The following is a 12311-nucleotide window of genomic DNA, read 5'->3' on the forward strand; positions in this document are numbered from 1 at the left end:
ACTTCACAATGATTATTAAATCATTAGTAGATTATGACAACATCAAAATGATTATTAAATCATCAAATGAATATGGCATCATCAAAGTGAACATGACATCATCAAATTATTATGACAACATCAAAATGATTATGACATCATCAATTGACAATGACAACATGAAAATGATAACAACATAATCAAAATGATTATGAAATCACCATATAATTAATACATCAAAGTGTTTCTGAAATAATCTGTAGATTATGACATCATGAAATGATTATCACATCATCAAAATGATTATGACATTATCAAAATGATCATGATATCATAAAAATGATTATGACATCATCAATTGACAATGACATCATGAAAATGATAACATCTTCAAAATGATTATGACATCATCAAAATGATTATGAAATCATCATATGATTAATACAACAAAATGTTTCTGAAATAATCTGTAGATTATGACATCATGAAATGATTAGCACATCATCAAAATGATTATGAATCATCAGTAGATTATGACAACACCATTTATTGAGACCTCATCAAAACGATTATGACATCGTTAAAATAATTTTGACATCATCAAATGTTTATGACATCATCAAAATGATTTTGAAGCCATCAAAATGATTACGAGAACATCAAAATTATCATATCATCAAAATGATTATGACATCATCAAATGATAATGACAGCATGAAAATGATTCTGAAATCATCAGTAGAGTATAATATCAAATGTATATGACATATTTAAATTGATTGTGACATCATAAAATAATTATGACATTAAAATGATTATGGCATCATCAAAATAATTATGACATCATCACATAGATTATTACTAAATCAAAATTAGTATGAAATCACCAGGAGATTATGACATCAAATCATTGTGACATCATGAAATGATTATGTCATCATCAAAATGATTATGAAATCATCAAATGATTATGACAGCATAAAAATCAGTATTGAGTTATCAAAATGATTATGAAATCATCAAAATGATTAACACATCAAAATAATTATGACATCATCACAATGATTTTGACATCATCAAATAATTCTGACATCATCAAAATGATTATAACGTCATCAAAATTATTATGACCTCAACAAAATGTTTATGACATCATCAAAATGTTTATGACCTCATTGAAATTATTATGATATCATCAAATGATTATGACATCATCAAATGATTATTACATCATCAAAATGGTTATCACATCAAAACAATTCTGATATCACCAATTGATTATGGCATTATCAAAATGATAATGAAATTATCAAATGATTATGATAACATCCATATGAATATAATAAGTATGACATCAAAATGATTATGATATCATCAAAATCATTATGAAATCAAGAATAGTTTATGAAATCAGCAAATCATTATGACAATATCAAATGATTATGACATCATCAAAGTAAAAATGCCATCATCAAAGTGATTATGACATCATCAAATGATTATGACAACATCAAAATGATTATGAAATCATCCAATGATTATGACAACATCCAAGTTATTATGACATCATGAAAATGATTATAGCATCATCAAAATTAATATGACATCATCAAAATTATTAAGACTACTTAAATTGATTATGACATCATGTAAATGATAATGACATCTTCAAAATGATCAAGATATCATCAAAATGATCTTGAAATCATCCAAGGATTATGACAACTTTAAAATGATTTTGAAATCATCAGTAAGATTATGACATCATCAAAATGATAATGACATCATCTAAATGAATATGATGTCATCCAAATGATTGACATCATCAAATGGTTATGACATCAAAATGATTATGACACCATCAAATGATTATGACATTCTCAAAATGATCATGATATCATCAAAATGATTATAACATCATCAATTGACAATGACATCATGAAAATAATAACAACATCATCAAAATGATTATGACATCATCAAAATGATTATGAAATCATCATATGATTAATACATAAAAATGTTTCTGAAATAATCTGTAGATTATGACATCATGAAATGATTAGCACATCATCAAAATGATTATGAATCATAAGTAGATTATGACAACTCCATTTATTGTGACATCAATAAAAAGATTATGACATCATTAAAATAATTTTGACATCATCAAATGTTTATGACATCATCAAAATGATTATGAAGCCATCAAAATGATTATGACAACATCAAAATTATCATATCATCAAAATGATTATGACATCATCAAAATGATTATGACATCGTAAATTGACTATGACATGAACATGATTATGACATCATCAAAATGATTATGACATCATGAAATGATTATGACATCATCCGATTAAGACATCAAAATGTTTCTGAAATCATCAGTAGGTTATGACATCATCAAGTAATTATCACATCATTAAAATGATGTCATCATCAATATAATTATGACATCATTAAATGATTATGACATTACATTGAATATGACATTAAAATGATTATAATATCATCAAAATAATTATGAATCCATCAGTAGATTATGACATCATCAAGATGATTATGACATTATGAAATGATTAGGACAAGTTAACATGATTATGACATCATCAAAATATTTGAGAAATCATTAGTAGATTCCAACATTATCAAATGATTATGAAATCATCAAATAATTTTGACTTCAAAATGATTATTAAATCATTAGTAGATTATGACAACATCAAAATGATTATTAAATCATCAAATGAATATGGCATCATCATAATGATTATGGCATCATCAAATGATTACGGCAACATCAAAATGACTATGAATTATCTGTAGATTATGAAAACATTATAATAATTTTGACATCATCAAAATGATTATGACAACATCAAAATGATTATGAAATCATCAAATAATTATGACAACATCAAAATGATTATGACATTATCAAAATGATAATGAAATCATCAAAATGATTGTGACATCAAAATTATTATGACATCATTACAATGATTTTGAAATCATCAAATGATTATGACATTATCAAAATGATTATGACATCATTAAATGAATATGACGTTAAAATGAATGTGACATAAAAATGATCGTGATATCATCAACATAATTATGAAATCATCAGTAGTTTATGACATCATCAAAATGATTATGATATCATCAAAGGAATATGACATCATCAAATGATTATGACAATATCAAATGATTATGACTTCAAAATGATTATGACATCAAAATGTTTCTGAAATCATCAGTAGATTATGACATCATCTAATGATAATGACATCATCAAAATGATTATGACATCAGCAATTGATTATGACATCATAAAAATTATCATGACATCATCAAAATGATTATGACATCATCAATTGACAATGACATCATGAAAATGATAACAACATCATCAAAATGATTATGACATCATCAAAATGATTCTGAAATGATCAGTAGATTATGACATCGCCCAATGATAATGACATCATCAAAATGATTATGACATCATGAATTGATTATATCATTAAAATGATCACGACATCATCAAATTGATTATGACATCATCAAATGATAATGACAGCATGAAAATGATTCTGAAATCATCAGTAGAGTATAATATCAAATGTTTATGACATATTTAAATTGATTGTGACATCATCAAATAATTATAACATTAAAATGATTATGGCATCATCAAAATAATTATGACATCATCACAAAGATTATTACTAAATCAAAATTAGTATGAAATCACCAGGAGATTATGACATCAAATGATTGTGACATCATGAAATGATTATGTCATCATCAAAATGATTATGAAATCATCAAATGATTATGACAGCATAAAAATCAGTATTGAGTTATCAAAATGATTATGAAATCATCAAATGATTATGACAGCATAAAAATCAGTATTGAGTTATCAAAATGATTATGAAATCATCAAAATGATTAACACATCAAAATAATTATGACATCATCACAATGATTTTGACATCATCAAATAATTCTGACATCATCAAAATGATTATAACGTCATCAAAATTATTATGACCTCAACAAAATGTTTATGACATCATCAAAATGTTTATGACCTCATTGAAATTATTATGATATCATCAAATGATTATGACATCATCAAATGATTATTACATCATCAAAATGGTTATCACATCAAAACAATTCTGATATCACCAAATGATTATGACATTATCAAAATGATAATGAAATTATCAAATGATTATGATAACATCCATATGAATATAATAAGTATGACATCAAAATGATTATGATATCTTCAAAATCCTTATGAAATCAAGAATAGATTATGACATCAGCAAATCATTATGACATCAGCAAATCCTTATGACAATATCAAATGATTATGCCATCATCAAAGTGATTATGCCATCATCAAAGTGATTATGACATCATCAAATCATTATTACATCATCAAAATGGTTATCACATCAAAACAATTCTGATTTCACCAAATGATTATGGCATTATCAAAATGATAATGAAATTATCAAATGATTATGATAACATCCATATGAGTATAATAACTATAACATCAAAATGATTATGATATCATCAAAATCATTATGAAATCAAGAATAGATTATGACATCAGCAAATCATTATGACATCAGCAAATCCTTATGACAATATCAAATGATTATGCCATCATCAAAGTGATTATGCCATCATCAAAGTGATTATGACATCATCAAATGATTATGACATCATCAAATGATTATTACATCATCAAAATGGTTATCACATCAAAATAATTCTGATTTCACCTAAAGATTATGGCATTATCAAAATGATAATGAAATTATCAAATGATTATGATAACATCCATATGAGTATAACTATGACATCAAAATGATTATGATATCATCAAAATCAGTATGAAATCAAGAATAGATTGTGACATCAGCAAATCATTATGACATCAGCAAATCCTTATGACAATATCACATGATTATGCCATCATCAAAGTAATAATGCCATCATCAAAGTGATTATGACATCATCAAATGATTATGACAACATCAAAATGATTATGAAATCATCAAATGATTATGACAACTTCCAAATTATTATGACATCATCATAATGATGATAGCATCATCAAAATTAATATGACATCATCAAAATTATTAAGACTACATCAATTGATTATGACATCATGAAAATGATAATGACATCTTCAAAATGATCAAGATATCATCAAAATGATCTTGAAATCATCCAAGGATTATGACAACTTTAAAATGATTTTGAAATCATCAGTAAGATTATGACATCATCAAAATGATAATGACATAATCAAAATGAATATGATGTCATCCAAATGATTGACATCATCAAATGATTATGACATCAAAATGATTATGACACCATCAAATGATTATGACATTCTCAAAATGATTATGACATTATCAAAATGATCATGATATCATCACAATGATTATGACATCTTCAATTGACAACGACATCATGAAAATGATAACAACATCTTCAAAATGATTATGAGATCATCAAAATGATTATGAAATCATCATATGATTAATACATCAAAATGTTTCTGAAATAATCTGTAGATTATGACATCATGAAATGATTAGCACATCATCAAAATGATTATGAATTATCAGTAGATTATGACAACACCATTTATTGTGACCTTATCAAAATGATTATGACATCGTTAAAATAATTTTGACATCATCAAATGTTTATGACATCATCAAAATGATTATGAAGCCATCAAAATGATTATGAGAACATCAAAATTATCATAACATCAAAATGATTATGACATCATCAAAACGATTATGACATCGTAAACTGACTATGACATGAACATGATTATGACATCATCAAAATGATTATGACATCATGAAATGATTATGACATCATCAAAATGATTATGAAATAATCATGATTAATACATCAAAATGTTTCTGAAATCATCAGTAGCTTATGACATCATCAAGTAATTATCACATCATTAAAATAATATCATCATCAATATAATTATGACATCATTAAATGATTATGATATTACATTGAATATGACATTAAAATGATTATAATATCATCTAAATAATTAAGAATCCATCAGTAGATTATGACATCATCAAGATGATTATGACATTATGAAATGATTAGGACAAAATAACATGATTATGACATCATCAAAATAATTGAGAAATCATTAGTAGATTCCGACATTATCAAATGATTATGAAATCATCAAATAATTTTGACTTCACAATGATTATTAAATCATTAGTAGATTATGACAACATCAAAATGATTATTAAATCATCAAATGAATATGGCATCATCAAAGTGAACATGACATCATCAAATTATTATGACAACATCAAAATGATTATGACATCATCAATTGACAATGACAACATGAAAATGATAACAACATAATCAAAATGATTATGAAATCATCATATAATTAATACATCAAAGTGTTTCTGAAATAATCTGTAGATTATGACATCATGAAATGATTATCACATCATCAAAATGATTATGACATTATCAAAATGATCATGATATCATAAAAATGATTATGACATCATCAATTGACAATGACATCATGAAAATGATAACATCTTCAAAATGATTATGACATCATCAAAATGATTATGAAATCATCATATGATTAATACAACAAAATGTTTCTGAAATAATCTGTAGATTATGACATCATGAAATGATTAGCACATCATCAAAATGATTATGAATCATCAGTAGATTATGACAACACCATTTATTGAGACCTCATCAAAATGATTATGACATCGTTAAAATAATTTTGACATCATCAAATGTTTATGACATCATCAAAATGATTTTGAAGCCATCAAAATGATTACGAGAACATCAAAATTATCATATCATCAAAATGATTATGACATCATCAAATGATAATGACAGCATGAAAATGATTCTGAAATCATCAGTAGAGTATAATATCAAATGTATATGACATATTTAAATTGATTGTGACATCATAAAATAATTATGACATTAAAATGATTATGGCATCATCAAAATAATTATGACATCATCACAAAGATTATTACTAAATCAAAATTAGTATGAAATCACCAGGAGATTATGACATCAAATGATTGTGACATCATGAAATGATTATGTCATCATCAAAATGATTATGAAATCATCAAATGATTATGACAGCATAAAAATCAGTATTGAGTTATCAAAATGATTATGAAATCATCAAAATGATTAACACATCAAAATAATTATGACATCATCACAATGATTTTGACATCATCAAATAATTCTGACATCATCAAAATGATTATAACGTCATCAAAATTATTATGACCTCAACAAAATGTTTATGACATCATCAAAATGTTTATGACCTCATTGAAATTATTATGATATCATCAAATGATTATGACATCATCAAATGATTATTACATCATCAAAATGGTTATCACATCAAAACAATTCTGATATCACCAATTGATTATGGCATTATCAAAATGATAATGAAATTATCAAATGATTATGATAACATCCATATGAATATAATAAGTATGACATCAAAATGATTATGATATCATCAAAATCATTATGAAATCAAGAATAGTTTATGAAATTAGCAAATCATTATGACAATATCAAATGATTATGACATCATCAAAGTAAAAATGCCATCATCAAAGTGATTATGACATCATCAAATGATTATGACAACATCAAAATGATTATGAAATCATCCAATGATTATGACAACATCCAAGTTATTATGACATCATGAAAATGATTATAGCATCATCAAAATTAATATGACATCATCAAAATTATTAAGACTACTTAAATTGATTATGACATCATGAAAATGATAATGACATCTTCAAAATGATCAAGATATCATCAAAATGATCTTGAAATCATCCAAGGATTATGACAACTTTAAAATGATTTTGAAATCATCAGTAAGACTATGACATCATCAAAATGATAATGACATCATCTAAATGAATATGATGTCATCCAAATGATTGACATCATCAAATGATTATGACATCAAAATGATTATGACACCATCAAATGATTATGACATTCTCAAAATGATCATGATATCATCAAAATGATTATAACATCATCAATTGACAATGACATCATGAAAATAATAACAACATCATCAAAATGATTATGACATCATCAAAATGATTATGAAATCATCATATGATTAATACATAAAAATGTTTCTGAAATAATCTGTAGATTATGACATCATGAAATGATTAGCACATCATCAAAATGATTATGAATCATAAGTAGATTATGACAACTCCATTTATTGTGACATCAATAAAAAGATTATGACATCATTAAAATAATTTTGACATCATCAAATGTTTATGACATCATCAAAATGATTATGAAGCCATCAAAATGATTATGACAACATCAAAATTATCATATCATCAAAATGATTATGACATCATCAAAATGATTATGACATCGTAAATTGACTATGACATGAACATGATTATGACATCATCAAAATGATTATGACATCATGAAATGATTATGACATCATCCGATTAAGACATCAAAATGTTTCTGAAATCATCAGTAGGTTATGACATCATCAAGTAATTATCACATCATTAAAATGATGTCATCATCAATATAATTATGACATCATTAAATGATTATGACATTACATTGAATATGACATTAAAATGATTATAATATCATCAAAATAATTATGAATCCATCAGTAGATTATGACATCATCAAGATGATTATGACATTATGAAATGATTAGGACAAGTTAACATGATTATGACATCATCAAAATATTTGAGAAATCATTAGTAGATTCCAACATTATCAAATGATTATGAAATCATCAAATAATTTTGACTTCAAAATGATTATTAAATCATTAGTAGATTATGACAACATCAAAATGATTATTAAATCATCAAATGAATATGGCATCATCATAATGATTATGGCATCATCAAATGATTACGGCAACATCAAAATGACTATGAATTATCTGTAGATTATGAAAATATTATAATAATTTTGACATCATCAAAATGATTATGACAACATCAAAATGATTATGAAATCATCAAATAATTATGACAACATCAAAATGATTATGACATTATCAAAATGATAATGAAATCATCAAAATGATTGTGACATCAAAATTATTATGACATCATTACAATGATTTTGAAATCATCAAATGATTATGACATTATCAAAATGATTATGACATCATTAAATGAATATGACGTTAAAATGAATGTGACATAAAAATGATTGTGATATCATCAACATAATTATGAAATCATCAGTAGTTTATGACATCATCAAAATGATTATGATATCATCAAAGGAATATGACATCATCAAATGATTATGACAATATCAAATGATTATGACTTCAAAATGATTATGACATCAAAATGTTTCTGAAATCATCAGTAGATTATGACATCATCTAATGATAATGACATCATCAAAATGATTATGACATCAGCAATTGATTATGATATCATAAAAATGATCATGACATCATCAAAATGATTATGACATCATCAATTGACAATGACATCATGAAAATGATAACAACATCATCAAAATGATTATGACATCATCAAAATGATTCTGAAATGATCAGTAGATTATGACATCGCCCAATGATAATGACATCATCAAAATGATTATGACATCATGAATTGATTATATCATTAAAATGATCACGACATCATCAAATTGATTATGACATCATCAAATGATAATGACAGCATGAAAATGATTCTGAAATCATCAGTAGAGTATAATATCAAATGTTTATGACATATTTAAATTGATTGTGACATCATCAAATAATTATAACATTAAAATGATTATGGCATCATCAAAATAATTATGACATCATCACAAAGATTATTACTAAATCAAAATTAGTATGAAATCACCAGGAGATTATGACATCAAATGATTGTGACATCATGAAATGATTATGTCATCATCAAAATGATTATGAAATCATCAAATGATTATGACAGCATAAAAATCAGTATTGAGTTATCAAAATGATTATGAAATCATCAAAATGATTAACACATCAAAATAATTATGACATCATCACAATGATTTTGACATCATCAAATAATTCTGACATCATCAAAATGATTATAACGTCATCAAAATTATTATGACCTCAACAAAATGTTTATGACATCATCAAAATGTTTATGACCTCATTGAAATTATTATGATATCATCAAATGATTATGACATCATCAAATGATTATTACATCATCAAAATGGTTATCACATCAAAACAATTCTGATATCACCAAATGATTATGACATTATCAAAATGATAATGAAATTATCAAAATCAGTATGAAATCAAGAATAGATTGTGACATCAGCAAATCATTATGACATCAGCAAATCCTTATGACAATATCACATGATTATGCCATCATCAAAGTAATAATGCCATCATCAAAGTGATTATGACATCATCAAATGATTATGACAACATCAAAATGATTATGAAATCATCAAATGATTATGACAACTTCCAAATTATTATGACATCATCATAATGATGATAGCATCATCAAAATTAATATGACATCATCAAAATTATTAAGACTACATCAATTGATTATGACATTATGAAAATGATAATGACATCTTCAAAATGATCAAGATATCATCAAAATGATCTTGAAATCATCCAAGGATTATGACAACTTTAAAATGATTTTGAAATCATCAGTAAGATTATGACATCATCAAAATGATAATGACATAATCAAAATGAATATGATGTCATCCAAATGATTGACATCATCAAATGATTATGACATCAAAATGATTATGACACCATCAAATGATTATGACATTCTCAAAATGATTATGACATTATCAAAATGATCATGATATCATCACAATGATTATGACATCTTCAATTGACAACGACATCATGAAAATGATAACAACATCTTCAAAATGATTATGAGATCATCAAAATGATTATGAAATCATCATATGATTAATACATCAAAATGTTTCTGAAATAATCTGTAGATTATGACATCATGAAATGATTAGCACATCATCAAAATGATTATGAATCATCAGTAGATTATGACAACACCATTTATTGTGACCTTATCAAAATGATTATGACATCGTAAAAATGTTTATGACATCATCAAAATGATTATGAAGACATCAAAATGATTATGAGAACATCAAAATTATCATAACATCAAAATGATTATGACATCATCAAAACGATTATGACATCGTAAACTGACTATGACATGAACATGATTATGACATCATCAAAATGATTATGACATCATGAAATGATTATGCCATCATTAAAATGATTATGAAATAATCATGATTAATACATCAAATTGTTTCTGAAATCATCAGTAGCTTATGACATCATGTAATTATCACAACATTAAAATAATATCATCATCAATATAATTATGACATCATTAAATGATTATGATATTACATTGAATATGACATTAAAATGTTTATAATATCATCTAAATAATTAAGAATCCATAAGTAGATTATGACATCATCAAGATGATTATGACATTATGAAATGATTAGGACAAAATAACATGATTATGACATCATCAAAATAATTGAGAAATCATTAGTAGATTCTGACATTATCAAATGATTATGAAATCATCAAATAATTTTGACTTCAAAATGATTATTAAATCATTAGTAGATTATGACAACATCAAAATGATTATTAAATCATCAAATGAATATGGCATCATCAAAGTGAACATGACATCATCAAATTATTATGACAACATCAAAATGATTATGACATCATCAATTGACAATGACAACATGAAAATGATAACAACATAATCAAAATGATTATGAAATCATCATATAATTAATACATCAAAGTGTTTCTGAAATAATCTGTAGATTATGACATCATGAAATGATTATCACATCATCAAAATGATTATGACATTATCAAAATGATCATGATATCATAAAAATGATTATGACATCATCAATTGACAATGACATCATGAAAATGATAACATCTTCAAAATGATTATGACATCATCAAAATGATTATGAAATCATCATATGATTAATACAACAAAATGTTTCTGAAATAATCTGTAGATTATGACATCATGAAATGATTATGACATCATCAAATGATTATTACATCATCAAAATGGTTATCA

Source organism: Dendrobates tinctorius, unplaced genomic scaffold (assembly GCF_039654945.1).
Source record: "Dendrobates tinctorius isolate UK_male_01 unplaced genomic scaffold, ASM3965494v1 ptg000189l, whole genome shotgun sequence".
NCBI classification, from domain to species: Eukaryota; Metazoa; Chordata; class Amphibia; order Anura; family Dendrobatidae; genus Dendrobates; species Dendrobates tinctorius.